The sequence below is a fragment of the Ambystoma mexicanum genome, chromosome 1q (assembly GCF_040938575.1).
Source record: "Ambystoma mexicanum isolate Mex_15411 chromosome 1q, UKY_AmexF1_1, whole genome shotgun sequence".
Taxonomy (NCBI): domain Eukaryota; kingdom Metazoa; phylum Chordata; class Amphibia; order Caudata; family Ambystomatidae; genus Ambystoma; species Ambystoma mexicanum.
The window spans coordinates 792,113,718-792,130,565 of record NC_090922.1 but is presented as its reverse complement, the minus strand read 5'-3'; the positions used below and the strand labels follow the sequence as shown (position 1 = coordinate 792,130,565).

Genomic DNA, 16,848 nt, shown 5'->3' with positions numbered 1-16,848 from the left:
ACTCCTGGGTTCTAGCATACATGAGTCGTTGTTCCTGTGTGCACGTAGTTTAATTCGAAGCTATTCACTGTGTGATTTAGTGCACATTTCCCTTGCCATATTCGCTGCCTTTGTACTCGCCTGACTAATCCTGACAGAATGACCAGCCCAAAATTCCCATTGAATATGGCAAGTTTAAGAAGGAAAGGCAGCAAGGCCTCTAACAAGTTTGTACAGAAAGCTTCCCCTACATTTACCTGTGACAATCAAATCACTAGTCCTGACTTAAATGAACTCCTTGTCACGAATGGGCATTTACGTGCAAAGTATTTTTCCCATAGGATGGCACATCTTACATTGCCTGATCCTAGTTCTATCTTTTGTTTTGATCCCGATTCTATGTCAGCGCAAGCCTTAGCCGCAGAAAACAACACACTGTTAGACTTATTATACAAGAGTACCTCTGTTGTTGAACCCCATGATTCCAGTTGTGCTTCACCTCAGATAGAACAGTTTCATGGTACAAACATAAAGAATGGAGGGGTTCCTTGCATAACTTCTGTTTTCTACCCTCAGTCTAAAGCATACTCCTTTGCACAGGTACATACTGTAGTCCCTAATGCCAAGAGGTCTAATGTCAATAGTTTGTTTAAGGGAAACACAGACCAAGTTGGTAAGAGAAACTATAAATCACAGAACCTGCAAGCAGTAGAGGACAATGTACAATCGGTGCACATCCAGATTGCTAGTGCAGGATCCAGCCCTGATGCCACTATGCCTCCCCCTGTGCCTACTGATAGTGATGTACAGTTAATGCAGGGCATGCTAAGAGCTAAGCTTGAGGAGTTAAGACAAGAATTCATTTCTTTACAAGAGGAGAATAAAACCTTGCACTCTTTACTGAATACACCTCAGACTTTATCTGTTGAAGTTGAGGAAGTGAACACTGTTCAGCCCCTGAGTGCAGAGACTTTGGTAAACCATGATATTTGTCAATATGTTAGATCTATTGGGAGTGAAGGTCTTTCGTCTAGCACAGCGCTTAATCTGGGCACAGTTTCTAACAATTGTTCTGCTGTTTGTCAGGGATTGCAGTTAGCTGAAGATTTACAAGCCACTCCTTTACCTAAAATTTCCTGTGTAGCAGTTTGTCATAATTCTGAGCTAGCACACATACAAGCTTCTGATTTCCAAACACAATCCACAATGATGGCATACACAGATTCAGTCACTACAGTAGGCTTAGGCCCTGCTCTTGATACAGCTGCTGAGACTGAAGTAGATGTTAAAGCTGATGTGGAAAACGATGTTACCTCTGGGTTCACTCTTCCTTCTGCCAATTCTGACCAATACGAACAGTCAGAGACAGTACAGATTTCATGTTCTGAAGGACTCATTCCACAGTATACAGAACCAAAAAACCGGCAGGCGATTCCTGAACTGTTGATTGTTAATCTGCCTCTTTCAGAAGCTAAAACAGAGGAATGGACAATTGACGAAATCCTGATTAACAGAGACTTTACTATGGTAATTCCACTGGTTGATTTTGACTTCTACAAAGAAAAAGACTCTGTGTCACCCACTAAAGAAAAGGACTGCAAGGGTACAGCTCAGTCTTTGGTTACTGGTGCCAAGGAGTCTACTGCCCTAAAGGTGCCCTCCATTCCTGAGCCACCAATGTGTCTGTCAACTTCTGAGACTTCTGTCTCTCCTCCTACAACCATTGACTCTTCTATGATCCAACCCACAGCCCTGCAGTCATCTTTGGCACACGTGTCTTCACCCAATGAACCGCTGCCATGTCTGCCATTTACTCAAGAGCCAGTCCCAAAGACCTGGACATGTTTGTATCCAGCAACCGAGATTGCTCCAGCTTGCATGCCTTCAGCCTCAAGGTTTCCTCTGGCCTGCCTGTCTTCAGCTACAGTGACTCATCCTGCAGATCATCCTTCAGCTATAGAGCCTCCGGTAGTCCATCATAAATGCATGTCTTCAGTCCCGGAGTATACTGAGTATTTGCCTTCAGTTCATGAGACGCCTGTATCCTGCTTAGCCTCGCTGCCAATATCAGAGGTATACCTGTCTACACCATCAGATCCTGCTGTATTTTCTTCTGCTCCAGGGATTCCTCCTGAATCCCAACCATTTACTGTCGATGAACGTCTAGCCTGCCTTTCTTTTGCTTCAGGAGGAGCACCAGAATGCCTGCCTTTTCCACAAGACGATTCTCCCAACTGCTTCACTTTAGCATCAGAGTCTCCTAAATATGCAGCATCAGAGTTTGAGACTTTTGCCAGCTCCCGCTTCAGAGTCATCAAGCTGGACCAAGTGATGAGTCAGAACCACTCACCTGGGTGTGCACAGGGGGTGGTGCAGACCTGCGTATTACCTACAGGACTTGTGCAACAGAATTCCGCCAAGAAGCACCAGTTGGGTACTAGTAGCCAAAGGAAGGGAATGACTGCTGCAGTTCAAAATGTGTCTGTTATTGCTCCTTCTGCGAGTGTGCCTGAAATACCAAGTACTGCGTCTATCACTCCTATCAGTATGCCAAACGTCCCTGCTGTTGTATCCCACGTGCAACAAAGTGGCTACACGACTGTCACCAGGAGTACCAGCCTTGTACAACCCATTGGACTTTCAGGTCTCCAAGGCGTTGAACATGTGCAGTCAAACCTTAGTCACTTTCAACCACAAGCCTTTTCCCAGATGGATGACAGAAGAAAATCTGAACCTCTACCTCAGCCGCCACCTTCTCTAATGGCTGAACATAAACCTTTCCTGAAGCCAGCAATTTCCTCACCTCCCGCATGTCCACTCTCGGCAGAAAGGCTAACAGGGCTTCTACCATTGTCTAAGGCATGTTGCACCAGCCTGCCTCCCTCCTCAAAGACTTATAAGTGTCCACTCCCAGTGATTGAGCTTCCTGGACCTTCCAACTCTGCTTCAGGTCCTGCAAGTCCTTCATGCCTTTCTTCGAACCATGAGTCTCTTCCTCACCAGAAGCCACCGTTTCCATCAGTACCACCTCCAAAGACAAAGCGCTCCTATCATGGAAGTCCATCTGCCTTTGCCCACAGGCCACCATTTCCATCAGTGCCACCTCCAAAGAAAAAGCACTCCCATCATGGAAAGAAGATGTCTCGTGCGGGTGGCGGGCACCAGAAGACGGCCGTGGGAGGGGGTATACTGTCACGACTCGCTCCCTTCGCTCCCGTTCCCACCACTTGGGGGCATGATTTGGGGTTTATTCCCTACTGGACTTTTCCTCCGAACCTTATGCTACAGTGCTGTGATGAATTGGGAGCGCTAAATCCCTATTTTCCAAGCTACTTCCCTTCCGGATCCATTCCAGGTTTTTGGCAGCCAGCATGCTTCTTTAACCAAATGACTATGCTTCCCAGAATGCCTGGCCCACTGCTTCACCTCCACCCTTGCAGGACAAGGTTGGGTGGAGGATAGGCAACACCTGTGGCTCAGGTGCAGCAATCAGCACACCTGAGGCGTGTGCTCGTTAAGCAGCTTTAAAAGCCTCAGTCTTACTTCAGTCCAGCGCTGGCCATCGTTTGCAGTGTTCCTGTTGTGACTAGTCCCTTGTTCCTTGTTCCTTGCCTTTGTACCTAGTTCCTAGTTCCCGTTTTCTTGTTCCTCCGCCCTGAATCTCGGAATCATGCGCTAATTGATTTCTGCTCCCTTGATTCCCTTTTTGTCTTCCTCTGTTTGCAGGCAGCATATCTCAGTGCTTTCCCCTTTTAGATGCAGCCCAGTTTGTCTGTGTTCTATATTTCTTTGACTTTGTCCTTTGCTGCTGTAAACCCGTATGCCTTAGCCTTCCTCTTAGATTAGCTTCCTGTCTTTTCCTTGGAGGGGTAGGGAGAAGTTTGCATTGGTTATTTCGTTTTTCCCTGCTCCTGATCCTTACTTTCCATTGGGATCCATTCCATGTTTTCCATTGCACTTCTGCATTTATTTCCCATTTGATTATTAGGTGTGGTGTGCTGTTGTAGCTAGCTCCTGTGTGAATGCTTATGTTTTCCTCACTAATTTGTAATCACTATTCCAACTTAGGTATTTAGTTTTCCTCCCCTTGCTGTTATAGCCTTTCTGGGTCCCAGTTTTCATCAACAGGATTCGTGGGCTAGCTGACATTCAAGAGGTTTATCTCGTCCTCGTGAGTACAGTTCTTTAGTTCCCTTATTTAATACCATCAAGAGTGTTAGTTCACAGATCCTGTCATTGCTTGCCCTCCACGTGGGTTTAGCGCTGTCAGTACCTGTAACAGCAATTGGGGGTAAGGCGCTTGCCGACTTTCCTCGCGGTCAGGTGCTTACCCCACATCCCTTGTCATATATTGGCTTTGTTGTCACACTCCATTTGCACTCCTGGGTTCTAGCATACATGAGTCGTTGTTCCTGTGTGCACGTAGTTTAATTCGAAGCTATTCACTGTGTGATTTAGTGCACATTTCCCTTGCCATATTCGCTGCCTTTGTACTTGCCTGACTAATCCTGACATCTTGACACACGTGACCTAGATAGAGAAGAATGTTCCCCTGAGAATAGCAACATTAGAGAACGCTTCGCACCTCTATGTTCTTTTTCCGCCACGCTTGTTTGCTAATAAACTAAAGGAATGTTGTCCTAAGGCTGAGAGCTCTGTTCTTGTGGCTGGGAGTTGTTGATGGGCCCCAAGTGTACTCTGCTTTTAGCTGGGGTCACTGCTAGAGGAGCCCGGCCACACTGAACAAAGTTGTAGCAGAGGAGGTCACTAGGTTCTTTCGGCAAGAGACCACCTCGTACTGCTGCATTCCCGAGGGGCTGCGTGGTGACCCATGGAAGCCAACAATCAAAATCACACGTGAAAAGCACAAAAAGGTCAACAAGAGCAGTCTTTGGAAAATTCCTGCCTGCTTCCCGTGGGACATCAATTAGCCTGGACGGCAGGGCGGCAGGTTATGGGAGAGCCAGTGCCCGAGAGACCTCAGCAAATCACTGAATTTAAGTACAAACCCTGCTATACGACAAATGTGGGTAAAACAGATCTGTTCATGGGTGGTTTAAGGATAACAGTTTGTTGGGTATTATGCTTAGGCAGTCAGCTTAGCTTTCAGAAGAAAAAACTTTAATACATTTTTTTTTAAAAAAAGATATGGTGGTTTACCTAGATATATTGGTTAGCGGAAAAGGCAGTTTTACATAACGGAAGGGGTCCCCCCCCCACCCCAAGTTTCTCTCCAAGATGTAATCCTGTAAGGCGATGCTACAGAAGAGGGACTACAATATTGGTTGGCCTACCCTGTTAGAAGAGGCTGGAAGACAGCTGTCTATATGTTGGTGACGTCACCCTTGAGGTTGTGCAATAGGATGTGTGTGAGGCATGGTGAAATTTGGTAAACAGTTTTTCGATCTAGGTGAGAACTATTGTTGCGCTATTGGGGGAAGAGCGTGAGGAAAACGCAAGTGGAGTTGTAAGTTAACCCTTCAGGGCGGAGAGCCGCAAAAGGGGTGGTGCGCAGAGCACGCCCGTGTTTATGGTGTTGAGCCCGAGAGGCTGAGAAACAAAATAATATAAAAAGATATGTCATCTTGTAATTAATTACTAGTGGAGGTTTTCGAAAACCTCAAGTTGCGGTCAAGTAAGTATTTGACAAAGTATTGGTTTAAGGGAACATCATGGGTGATACACTTATGCCAGTCCCTTCCGCAATATCGAGACAAAATATGCAAGTATAGCACTGAATGGACTCGCGACACAGAAGGCAAGTTGGAGAAGCCATGGCCCAAAGACAGACATTTTTCCAAACGTGTGCAGCAACGAATGGTCACATATCTGCAGACAGCATATAAGGGGCGTAAATTAAGCAACCGATTAGCATATTAGAATTTTGGAGGATGTTTCAGGACATGGATGGGGATCGAGCTCAGCGACATTGGATGCTGAGCCAAGAGGACATGCCTCCTCCCCCTCCTCCTCCTTAAGCAATAAGTGCAGATGCAGCCACATAGAGCAAGGCATGCTACCCCATGAAAGGTGGCAGGATACACAAATCCCACTTTTGCGCCACCAGTGTATAGCAGCAAGGAGGCACCTGATAGCGCAACACAAGCTAAAATGGCACAAGACAACAGCAGAGATGCGAGTGAAACTACAGGTAAATGACGCAGGAAGTCAAGAGTTAGTAACACCAATCAAATGGATAGGTGTCGCGCCTCGAAACACTTGTGTAAAGGCACGTTATAAATGACAGATCATATATTTCTCAAATTGGACGGGAAGCCAGCAAGTGAAACAGGGGATGTGGATAAGGGACTAGCGCCTAATAGAAACAAGGAGGAGGAAACGAAAGAATGGGGCAGAGATCATGGAGGAAGTACATATGAAAGAGAAGGAAGAAAAGGAGGAACAGGAGAGGGTACACGAGGAAAGAACAAACAGAAGAGCGTGAAAGGGAAGAGAAGGAGTGAAGGAAATAGGGAGCTAAAGGACATAGCAAGGAAAAAAGGTAGAAGAGGAGTGGCAAAGACAAGTACAGTTAAAAAAGGAGGAGGTTGAAAGTCGAGTGGATCGCTAAAGAACGCAGACGCAAGCAAGCGTAGAAATGAAAGAAGCAGGGACGAGAGTAGGTACTCTACTAAGGCAGTGGGGATTAAGATGGATCTGACACGTTTAAATGAGGACGATGGGGAAGGTATACAGAGAAGGGTAGTGGAGCTGTGTAGGAGCAGGAACTCTTGGTGACGGAGGAGCGCCAGGTTACAGACCCAACAAAAGAGAAATCGCGGGACGATGTTATTTTAAGTACACTTGGCTTTAGTGACAATAGACAGGGAAACAGCAAGCATTAGAACCGTGGGGTCAGATAAAGACTCACAGAGGAGGGAGAACGATGAGGAGGGAAACTACTTTTGCCGCTCCAGAGAAGCGATCCTAGACCGAGACATAGCATGGGGAGACAAGGAAGGCTTGGGCAGAGAAGGGCGGACAGTGAGACGTGGCCAATGTCACTCTGTATGCGTAGAGGCTTAGGGCGCATCCAGGATGGAGAAGCACAGGGATGGCAAGGGGGTTCAACGCCACTAAAGATCTGGGAGGAAGGGAAGCTGACATAATTCCCACTATTGGAGAAGGGAGGTGGGTGACCCCAATATATACCATGGCAACAAATGGACAAAGACAATTTAAGATCCAAGCTCCCGTGGTTGAGGGCAGGATTCGGCAAGTGGATCTAGGAGTTACAGAGGCGGACAGCAGGGACGACATTAGCAGTAGGGGACATGAAAAGCCTACCCTCAGCCATTCTTGCAGAGGTAGCTTACGACATATGGAAAAGAGCAGGGTATCCCGGAGTGACAGTACAGAACATGGCACACGATGGTGCACCGTTCAATAACTGCTGAGCAGCCACATGGCACACTCTAAGAGTACAGTACCCAGACACGCGTGATTATGGCACGCAAAATGCGTGACGACGAAGACCTGCTTCAATATATTCAACAGATTCAAGAGAAATGGAGCCTTGAGATGCGGCAACCGTGGGACTAAACAGTGGGGTTATTTTAGCATATATTATGTCAAGGACTACCAGACTAATGCAAGGGGAAAAAAATCAGGAAGATAGGAAGCATGCGGAAGCAAAAGTAGTGCAGAAAATATTATTCAAATATGCAATGGAAAGGGCGGTGTTAATGAGTGGAGAAGGAGTGGTTACTCAGCATGTGCAAAACAGGCCACAGAGGGCAGGGGTAGGCTTTGCAGGATGAGGAGACATGAACCAGTGGACAAGAGGACCAGGAGGGATGCCTCAGGGAAAAGGGTTCGGATAACAGATGCACCAGAACACGGGAGGATTTCAAGGGGGACCGCAAAGGCCAATCGGGGGTCCCATAATATGTTTGTTCCGCAGACGGCCAGGACACATACCCAGAGTGTGTAGGTATAGGGGGCCGATACACCAACCCAGGGAATTCAACAACAACCCAAGCATCACACTGATCAGGACGAACCACACACTCAAGACTAGGTGTTAGCCAGGCATATGCGCCATAAACAATGCACACGCAAGACATGCAAGCCCAGGACATGTAATCACAAAAATATCAGCCCATGACGCATGCAGCCCCGGCACAGGGGCGCATGCAGCAATCGCAGTCACTGCAACAAGCACCAACCCAGCAGAACACCATAGCAACGACACACATGTACTCCATGATGCAGATGCAAACTCATGTGTGGAAAGTGGGAGGGGCGACTGTCACAGGGATGGGGATGGCACAATACCCTCATTAGAACAGCCCACAGGCAGACCTGATGTATTTGATACTATCCATCACAATTAATCCGGCAGAGGAACCATGGATGGGGTGACCATAGGCAATAAGATATTTTCCTTTCTCATAGATACAGGGCCGACTAGATCCTGTATCAAGGATGGAAGATAACCAACGTCAGGCCTTGCCATGAATGTACAGAGATTCTGCGGGGTGTCGGATTTGGTTCTGCAAATCACTTTCTGTTGGAGAGCAGGTCTTGACAATGCTATACCCCAGGAATGTATTACATGAACGTGAGGGAACTTATACAAGCTTATTGTGGGCGGATGGTACAGAGGGGGGTGCCAGTGGACCCCCAACTGTTTTTATATGGGACAGAAGTGTTAATCACAGGCTTTCAGGGATACTGGGGAGACCGTTACGGATACCCAACAAATGTGTGTTTAGACAAGAGATCCCCTTAGAGTGGAATGAAGGGAAGGTGATCCCAATAGAAATCAAGGCTGCCATAGTGAGAGATGATGCGATAATATTACATGGGACAGACACACAGGGCAATCGTGGAGGACAGTGATTGTGGTAGGGGAAGGATATAGACTGAATGACCTAACAGATGAGGAACTATACCAAGATGATTGATCAGACAACAAAGTGGCATTCGATGAGTGTGGCACATTGTGTGGGAATAAATGATAGAGAAGTGCAACAGAGGATGGCGATGTTGCGGAAGCAGCCGCTGCCATTCCTCAAAGGCTTAGGGTGATTACCCAGTGTCTTGTGGACCACTAGTCCCTATGATGTGGGTTTGTTAAAAGGAATTGGAACAGTTAAAATAAAGCTCAAACCAGGAGCGATTCTACCAAGGGCAAGACAGTATCCCATATCAAGGAATTAGACAAGGTCATTTATGAAACAATTGCGCATTGGTGAAGCAGGGAATATTAGTGCCATCAGAATCACAGTGCAACACAGCTGTGTTCCCTGGGAAAAAGGCAACGGGGGGGTCTTGGCATATTATCCAGGACTTGCGCCCTCTGAATGAGATAGTAGAAGCAGAATTCCCATTAGTTCCAAATTTTCGACGATTCTATGAAGCATCCTGATGGAAGCCATGCGCTTCACAGTAATAGATTTGAAGAACGCATTCTTTTCTATACCACTCCATGAAGAGTCACAAGACCTCACCTTTCTATATAGAAACCGGAAGTGGAAACATATGAGGTTACCTCATAGATTCGGTGAGTCACCATCTATCTTTAATAGGGTCCTACAGATGGATTTGGGCAACCTACAGACAGACCACTGTCAAACAGTACACAGATGACATTTTGATTTGCAGTAAGACAGAAGGTCAGTATCGAAATTACTCAGTATATCTATTGTCAATGCTAGCAGAGAAGGGATACAAGGTGGACAAAGCAAACTTACAATATTGTCAAAAGGAAGTGCTATACATAGGGCAGTTGATATCCCAGGACGGATGAAAGGTGACTGGAGAAAGGGCAGAGGCGATCCGCAGAACGCTGACACCAAAGACAGTGAGGGAGATGCAGCAGATTCTAGGCCTCTGAAATTATTGCAGAGCATGGGTATTTGACTATAGGACATACGCAAGACCTTTACTGAGCGGGCTCAATGTAGCACAGAAGGGCAATGGTAAGCTGTCATGGACACACAAAATGACTGATGCCTTTGAAGGGCTAAAGAAAGCAATATGCACGGCTCCAGTGTTCGGGATTCCAGACCATCATGATGAGTTCTTCCTGTTCGCACCTTCCAATGGAGTAGTGGTGACTGTGGTACTCAGAAGACTACCTTAGGACACAAACCTTTAGCTTTTTATAGCAGACGTTTAGACCCAGTAATGAGGGGACATTACCCTTGTGAGCAAGCTCTGACTTCTGCCGCATTTGCGGTAGGTAAGTCGGAAAGTATCACTATGTGGTGGAGCACGCTCGCATAGCCATTCTCGAAAAGCCCAAGAGCACATGACTACACAAAGGGCCCCTGGATATGAGGTTATCATCTCAAATCCAGCAATCAAGATAGTAAGATGCAGTACTGTAAATCCAGCAACCTTTGTAGCAGAACCAGTGGAGGAAGGAGATTATGTACACGACTGTACCACATATTTGGAACAGTATGACATTACCAAGGTGGGGAGAAGCCTCTTGAGAGGGGAGAAGTACTATATATTGACGGGTCATCAACAATAAACCAGACAATGGGGAAAACACATACAGTGACAGCAGTGGTGACATTAAAAGCTGACGGTACAGCAGAAACTATAGTAAGCGCGAGATTGCCACATTTTTCAGCACATGCAGAATTAGTAGCATCCATAATGGCGTTAGAAGCATGCAAGAGCCAGGAGATCACAGTGTATTCAGACTCAGCATACGTGATGTCTACAGTACACTCTGGACTGTCACGATGGCTGAGGAGGGGCTTCCGACGATGGCACACCAGTGCAGCATGCGCCCCTATTGCGTCGATTGATCGAGGGGCTTCAATTCCCAGCAGCCATAGCGGTCGCGAAGTGCCAAGCCCACACGAGGGGAGAGGACCCAGTGTGCCAGAGCAAAGCAGCAGCAGACGCGGAACCAAAGCATGCAGCATATGTTTCAGAAATAACAAACTTTGATACCCCATCGAACGCACACATTCAGGTGCGCAACATGATTTTAAAAAAAGGATACAATACAGTAGTAGCTACACAAATAATGGAACTTCAGGAAAGGGCTCGGCAGAAGAAAAACAGTTATGGATGAGACAGAGATGTTCAATGTCTACCACTGACATCTTATGGCAATAGGAAAGCACAGGCAAACCTGTACTCCCAATACCATTATTGCAGACTGCAGTCACGCAATTGCATTACCGTACTCACATGAGTAAGGAGGTACTTGCTGCACACATACGGGAAGAATGGTTCTGTCCGAATATGGCAGATAATATATCCGCATTTACAAAGAACTGTGTGACATGTAAAGTTTTCTGCTGTTCATACTTTACGTGTAGAGAGAGAAGCCATACCACGCCCAACTATCCCCTTCTAACATCTCCACATTGATATGATCCAGGTATGCCAGGGCTACCGCTACATGACAGTGATCATATACCATTTTCCCGATGGATCGAAGCTGGTCCCTGCTCACAACTAGATGCCCTCAGGGCTGTAAAATTCCTTGTTAGAGAGGTGTTCCCACAATGGGGGGTGTGGGGTTCTGCAGTCCGACAATGGACCTCATTTTGTGAATGAGACTTTCAAGCATATCACAACCCAACTGGGAATACAGTACAAGTTCTCTTGTGTTTATCACCTGCAAGCGAACGGGATGTGTAAGGGTCTGAATGGCCTGCTCAAAAATAGCAAAAATAAAAGCCATTTTGAAAAAAAGGATGTCTCCACTGTCTATTGCGCAATCAGCCCAGATCCAACCACCATTTAACGCCCCATGGGGTGGTAACAGGCCGAAGCATGCAAGTACCCCTGGCTCCTCCCACTAGAGCATTCACAGACATGAATGCCACCTCCAATGTTTGCGATAAGATGTATGAATATGTAGCTTCTGTGATGGCTAGTGCGTCTTATTTCTCGTCAACTGCAGGTGCACAGGAGAGGCAGAAGAACAGTGAAGACGACAACAGCACAGACAGGATCGAAATAATTCCTTTGCTATATCCAGGGCACACTGTTTTACTCCAGAGTTTCATGTGTCCATGGTTTGAACCGCGTTTCGATGGACACAAGTGTTAAATTGCAAGGGAAAAAGGTCTGGAACTATATTGGAGACATCATGCCCTAAAGAGGTGAGGCCTCTACCCGGATAAAAGAAGACGATTTGATGCAAGAAGATAAAAGGCAAAGAAGAAGAATCACAACTGCGAGTGACTCGATCCAAGACAAGAGAGCTAGAAAAGGATAATACACACCCATAGTTAGGTACACTGTCTTTTCTTACACACAGCATTCATGTAAAGGGACTGTTTTTCCATATGATATTTCAACCACTTAACTCATTACAACAATGCTTTATTAATTTTGTAATACGAAGAGACTCAGAGCACATGACTGCTCCAAGACTAATTTTCCATGCATTTCTATTATATGAAGCGGTACACAGTCTTTATAATGAACATTTAATAAAGAATGACTATATAACTTTTGTATCATGCTTAACATGATGGAACATAAGGTCGGAATTCCCCCCTGGACTGAGAAGTGATGAAAAGTGCAGTTGGAGGAAGAGTTGTGCCAGGATGGTTGGGGGTCTTTATCTTTCTATGTAACTTGATAATAAAAGCGAAGTTATAATCTCAACAGTGTGGAGGTCCATCATTACAATGGCAATGAGGATCTAATTGAAATGATGGACCTCCACATCCTGGCACAACTCTTCCTCCAACCTCTCTTTTCATCACTTCTCATTCCAGGGTGGAATTTCCAACCTCATGTTCCATCATAACATTCCATGACCACATCTTCCCCCCTTTACAATACTAAACAAATTGAACTTCAAAAAGGTTTCGAATATCACATAACTATATACACTATCACCCCAGCTTTCTTCCTTATGCCCCACGTATGGGCTTTAAGTTTCATTCATCCACTGATGCCACTGCCATCTCCCTCAATGGCACCACTTCACTTTCCATTTCACCAGCTCACCATGGCAGCGCTGCTCACTACTGGCAAATGGCATCAGCCTCGAATTTTCCTTTTAGCTCCTTCTCTTCTTCACTCTCCCACCTTCCTCGGGTTGTGGACTACCTGGGATAGGAAATTTCAGAGGAGGGTCTCCGTCCTAAATCAGATAAGGTTACCAAAGGATAAGGTTGAATTGAGATCATTTTTGGGAATGATTTAATGTTATCACAGATTTGTAGATAATTTTGCTGATAGAGTTGATAAAATGAGAAACCTGTTGAAGGGTGTGCAATTTGTGTGGGACAAGTCATGCGAGGCGGAGTTTCAAGAAACAAAAGTTGATTGATATGGCTAAGGAGTTACACATGATGGGAGTGATTGTTATGGGGTAGCTTTTATGAGGCATAGATATATGTCAATTAAGATGTAGGTTCAAGATATAGTAATATAAGCAAGTTAAATGGTGTGTTCAATAACAATGGAAAGCAAGTATTGCCATGGAAAGAATATAGCCCTGTCTATTCAATGTAGCCTGGAATGGAGGTATGTCATACTGTAAGAGAACATTCCATTTTGCTATGATGTTGCTGTTTACTTTTGTTGGCATTCCAAGTGAATCTGTTGCTGCTTTCCTGTGTGCCTGGTTGTAGTGTTATGCAGCTGGGGGTCCTTTCATTATAAATATAACTTAAAATAAACAGTTCCTTTAACTTGCGGTTGTCCGGATGTTCATACTTAACATTGGTGACAAGGATTTTCAAGAACCTGATGCAGAAGCAGAGCAAAGCTGTGGTGGGGGAGCAGCAAAAGAAGAGAGACCAATGCCCCCAGCCAACCTAAAGCAAGTCAGGACCTCCTCTGCACACGGGTGAGCAGCCGCTCCGTTCTTTGAACGTTTGTAGCGGCCTGGTAAGTGGCTTCCCCTCTCATTTACTCCGCACCTTAGCACAATAAGCGAAGCAAAGCAATAGACTGATTTGGAATGAGGAATGTGGAGGGGTGAACTTTGAGAACACATGTGATGACATGTAAGAAAAAGGGGAGAACTAGCCACAAGAGGAAGGGACATTAAATAGACATATGTTCCATGTGGAGCGTGAGACATTTTAGAGACATATATTTTGAGTTACAAATAGGAGCGGGAAGATATTTCTAAGCAATAAGGAAGTGCATAGAAAAAGATTTGGAAGCAGGCACGGTGCAGACACAGCCAATAATTTTGCAAGCAAGTACAGCTAAGAAGATATATTGTTACTTATAGAAAGTTTGAGAAGCAGGCACGTTGCTGACACAGCCAACAAACAAGTACTGTCAGAGAAGGTACATTATTGTATTAGGGGTTAGCGCTGGTGACTGCATCTTCAGAAACTCATCAGAAGGCAGCACCCGCAATATTGCCTTCATTGTGCTCAATTGAAACTTGAATTGACCTGTGACCTAAGACCTGAAGCAGAACATTGCCCTATGTGTTTGCTCTGGGAGAGGTGTTCTCAGTGATCACAGGCATCAAACTATAGTGGAATAAATACATTGGTATAACAGGAACCAAATAGCAGCAACAAGACACTTAAGTTGAGAAGTGGGAGATGTTTTATCTGCACCATAACAAGTGATAATTCACAAATAGCACCATATCTATGTCGAATCTTAGTGGCCCACCCATGTTTATGGCCACTCCAGGATCAATAGAAATCAAATGGGCACAGTGGAAGAAGGGTTTCATGCACTATTTGAAAGCAGCTGGCGGAAATTCGTTTTCCAATGACAGAAAACTTGCTCTTTTAATGCACCAATTAGGTTATGAAGGACAGAGAATTTTTGAGACTTTGCCACAAGTTGCAAGTGATGATGAGGGAGACAACATCTCTGATCTGGAAAGTGCATTTGCGAAGTTGGATTTGCATTTTAACCCGAGGACAAGCACTATACTGGAAAGGTATAACTTTCGCATGAGAGTACAGGAGTCTGGTGAATCAGTTGAAGAATACATAACTGCACTCCGACAGTTAGCATCCTCATGCAAGTTTCTTGGAGCATATGATGAGCATCTGCGTGACCAATTCATGACTCTCTGCAACTCTGATCGCATACGTGAGGAGTTATGGCTCAAAGATGAGCCCACGTTGTATGAAGTAATAACCATTGCTAAAAGAGTTGAACATTCTTTGGCATGCATTGCTAAACTGGCAATGGGAGATACAAAAGAGGTGACGCAAGAGACATTGAATGTGAATGAACACAAGAATAAAAAGAAATTCAAAGATAAGGAAAAACAGTCTTACCGAGGAGGAACAGAGTCGAAGAACTACAGTCAGAAGGGAGAGAAAGGAGAAAAGGATGAATGCTTGTGTTATCGCTGTGCCAGTAGTACACACTTCGCTGCATCCGTAGTTTGTCCTGGTAGAAGAGCAACCTGTTCGAAATGCAAGAGGAAGGGACATTTTGCAAATTGTTGCAAAAACTATCAACACACACAAAAAAGGTCCTATATGTTACTGAGGATGAGGGACAGAAGTCTTCTGATGATGAGAATGAATTTCCAGTGGATAATGTTATTAACACCATCACTGATACCATTAATGCTGTTGATGATGTGGATAAAGAAGATGATGAATGTGAGCGTCCTTATGCGAGTGTTAAAGTGGATGGTAAAGAAGTATGGATGATGGCAGATTCAGGATCAAAAATAACACTCATGTCCAAGGTAGTGTTTGAAAGAGTAGTGAAAGGGGATGTACGAGGACTTTTTAAACCTGATATTAGGCCTGGTGGCTACAATCAGGGCCCTATGGATCTCTTAGGGTATAGTAAGAATCGCTTTCAATTTAAAGACAGGGAATGTGAAGGGAAAATGTATGTAACCAAAAGAGGTTTTACTCTACTGGGGTGGAGGGAACAAAAGAAATTGAAGATCAAGTTAGATCCCAATAGTCCTGAACAAGTGTTGCAAGTGAATGCATCAATCATCAGTAAACACCCCAAAGTATTTAGAGAGGCCATTGGAAAGATTAAAGGCATACAGCATCAAATCTTGTTAAGAAAAGGGAGTATCCCTGTGGTTGCAAAATTGAGGCCAGTATCTTTGGCAATTAGAGAAGGAGTTAAAGAGGAGCTGGCGAAATTGATGAAACTAGGTGTTATTGAAAGAACAGGAGGGGTAGACTGGACTTCCCCACTAGTGGTAGTTAAGAAGAGCTCAGGTGAGCTCTGCTTGTGTGTGGACTTATGTCAACTCAATGAGTGTGTGTTGGTAGATCGCCATCCTCTACCTAATCTGTCAGAGATGCTTTTGAGAATTGGGCAAGGAAAAGTATTCTCAAAATTAGACATGGCTTCTGCTTACCATCAAGTAGAATTGGAAGAACGATGCAGAAAGCTCACAGCATGTGTCACTCAAGAGGGAGTTTTCCAGTTCAAACACATGCCTTTTGGACTTGTATCTGCTGCTGCAGTCTTTCAAAAGGTTATGGACAGATTGGTTGGAAAAATCAGAGGTGTATATTGTTTTCAGGATGATGTTTTGATTTGTGGGAAGAGTGAAGAGGAACACAATAACACACTGCATAGAGTTTTGGAGATATATGAAAAGAATGGCATAGTGTTAAGGGAAGGAAAATGTAAATTTGGTGTTTCTAAAGTTGAATATTTAGGCCATGAAATATCGGCAGATGGTTTAAAGCCAAAAGAGAGTTTGGTAAGTGCCATAAAAGATATCAAAAGCCCAGAGGACAAAGCACAATTGAGATCATTCCTAGGGATGACCGCATTTTATCAGAAGTTTGTACACAACTATGCTAGTAAGGTGACTGAATTGAGAAAACTGCTGAAGAAAGGAAGTGAGTTTGTCTGGTCCAAATGTGAGAGTGAATTTGTCAGATTGAAGAAGGAAATAGATTTAGCACAACCATTAGGACAGTTTGATACGTACCGACAGAGTAAAGTCACTGT

General features: G+C 44.9%; 1 protein-coding gene across 6 annotated transcripts in view; it reads right to left on the bottom strand.

Annotated features, from left to right (window-relative positions):
• ODR4 (odr-4 GPCR localization factor homolog) overlaps positions 1 to 16,848 on the bottom strand; it is a 1,066,769-nt gene that overhangs the window by 1,018,760 nt on the left and 31,161 nt on the right. Inside the window, exon 2 of one of the 6 annotated variants that reach the window (XM_069641379.1) lies at positions 12,922 to 13,057. The exons of the other annotated variants lie outside the window; for them this stretch is intronic. The gene's annotated coding sequence lies outside the window, so the exon portion shown is untranslated. The remainder of the gene's footprint in view (positions 1 to 12,921; positions 13,058 to 16,848) is intronic. 6 annotated transcript variants of the gene reach the window in all.